Source organism: Nicotiana attenuata, unplaced genomic scaffold (assembly GCF_001879085.1).
Source record: "Nicotiana attenuata strain UT unplaced genomic scaffold, NIATTr2, whole genome shotgun sequence".
Classification (NCBI taxonomy): domain Eukaryota; kingdom Viridiplantae; phylum Streptophyta; class Magnoliopsida; order Solanales; family Solanaceae; genus Nicotiana; species Nicotiana attenuata.
The window spans coordinates 97,381-100,048 of NW_017672744.1; positions in this window are offsets into that span (position 1 = coordinate 97,381).

Consider the following 2,668-nt stretch of genomic DNA (forward strand, 5'->3'; position numbering starts at 1 on the left):
GAAGTATTCTAATTTTGCTTTAACACTTGATCCACTTTGTTGTTTGACCAAAAAATGTAGATCTTTGATTAAACTAATTAATTTTACGGAAAAGAGTTATCTATACCAGTGAACTATGCGAATTAGAACAGATATGCCCGTCGTTAATAGTTTGGCACAAATATGCCCAAATCGTCCAATATCTGCTTATTCATGCCCTTAGTTTAACGAAGCCACTATTTTATCTTTCTTAAATAATTAATAACCGAACCCAACCATAATATGCTGACCCGATCCGTTAGGATCCGACCCACCCTTATTTCAAAGATATTTTTTGATGTATTATTTTTGTTTGATTGAGAAATTTTGTGATAATCATATTTATTTATTTGATAATGGATTTTTTTGTTATACATCATTTCGGGAAGTAATCCTACTAAAAGTAGTAATTGATATTAATTTATTATTTTAATAATATAATATTCAAATTAGTTTGTGCTTTCTTCAATCATTTTACCATCTATTTTTATTTTTCTCACAATTTATTTGTATTTTTCACCAATCCGTTTTTATTAATTAATTATTTCATAAATAAAAATACAGATCTGCCCAAACTATTAACGACGGGCATATCTGTCCAAACTATTAAACCTAATTAATGATAATAACTTCACATCTATAATCGATTAATATAAATAATGTAGAGCAACGTTGAAAGAAGATTAAATGTAGTGTGCATTTAACGTTTCACGATTATTAATGAAGAGGGAATGTTAAACAATAAATAACCATAAATGGCATTAAAGTAAATAAGGAGAATGATTAACCCAATATTGAATGAGGTGGATGATTCATCCTTCTGACAATGGTGAATGATAGTCAAATACTAGAATATTGGGACCCTTCTCAGATCTGATGGAAAAATTAAGTGCGGAATTATAGACAATCGAATCTCTTTAGAAAGGTAGTGTTTATATTCTATCTAGAGAGAAAGTCTGCTTCCAAAGAGTGTACTTATCAGAGAATATTACCTTCCTTTCACCTTATCTTTTTTTCTATTTATAAGGGACATTCTCCCAATTAACCATAAAAGTACAATTGTTGATACCCAATATATATCTATAATATATATATATATATATTATATATTATATTATTATATATATATATATATTATATATATATATATATATTATATATATATATATATATATATATATTATATATATATATATATATATAATATATGAGATTAAAAATTGGGTATCAACAATTGTACTTTTATGGTTAATTGGGAAATGTCCCTTATAAATAGAAAAAAAGATAAGGTGAAGGAAGGTAATATTCTCTGATAAGTACACTCTTTGGAAGCAGACTTTCTCTCTAGATAGAATAATATATATATATATATATATATATATATATTATATATATATATATATATATATTATATTATATATATATATATATATATATATAGTGCACATGCATCATCTTTTGATTTACAAGCATGCACAAGTATTTTTCATAATTTTCTATTATTTTTAAAAGTTTTAAATCAGTTTATTTCTGCATTTTATTATATAAATATCCAATAATTATCCTTCATATTATTTTTATGATGATTTAATCATCTAAATTTATCATTTTTACCAACATAACGTTTAAATATTTTTCAGTGCATTTTTATAATTACGTTTGCATTTTTAAGGCTAAATTGCATATTTTGCAATAATAGCTCATATGTACTGATGATTATATTATTTATGCAAAAAATAACCTTTTATATTTTTATAGTGTTACATAATTGTTTTAAATCATTTTTATGGACAAAATGACATTTTTATTATTTATTTATTATTTTTAATAAATTATTGTATTTAATAAATTGGGTATTTAAAATCTGGCCCCAATTTTTCAATTAATTTCGGACCCAAACATACCCAATTATCCCAAGCCCAATACCCCTGTCCCGATTACCTTACCCATTTAATAACCTGACCTGACCCTGCCTAAATCCCAGCCGTTATTTTTTATCAACGTCTAATAAACGACCCCTCCCTTTCCTTATATCTCCACCCCCAAAACCCTGACCCTCATTTCCCAAATCCGCCGCCTCTATTTCCCTCCTCTGATGAACCCTAACCCAACCGCCTTACTAAAATCCCCCCAAATCCCGTTCCTAATGGGATTCTTTCCCCATTCACTTACCATTTCGGTATTTTTCTTTTATTTGGTGGTATTCTACAGAATAACTTAGGTACTTGCCTAAACATGGCAAGCACCCATTTTGATTCTGTCCAAATCAACGTTTACCTCTTGAATCTGGATGACTTTGAGTCCAAACGTGTTATTTTGTAACGTAAGCCCGGTTTGTTCGTATCTTGCTCAACCCTAAAGGTTAGGGTTTCAGATTCTTTTTAATTCGAACCTAAACTGGTTCAAGTTTTGATTTTGAGTATTATTTTGTCTATATTCATTCTATTATGCGTGAATCTGCCTATGTTTGTTGATTTCTTTTACTTGCCCTAAATTAGGGTTTCAGATCTTCTCTAATTGAACCAAATCTGGTTCGATTTTGTGTTTCTTTTTGAATAGTTTCATGTCTATGTTCATCTTTACGCATTGTGTGATTATTGTGTCCTTATTTCTCTGCCTATTTTATGTGATTTACCTAAAACTAGGGTTT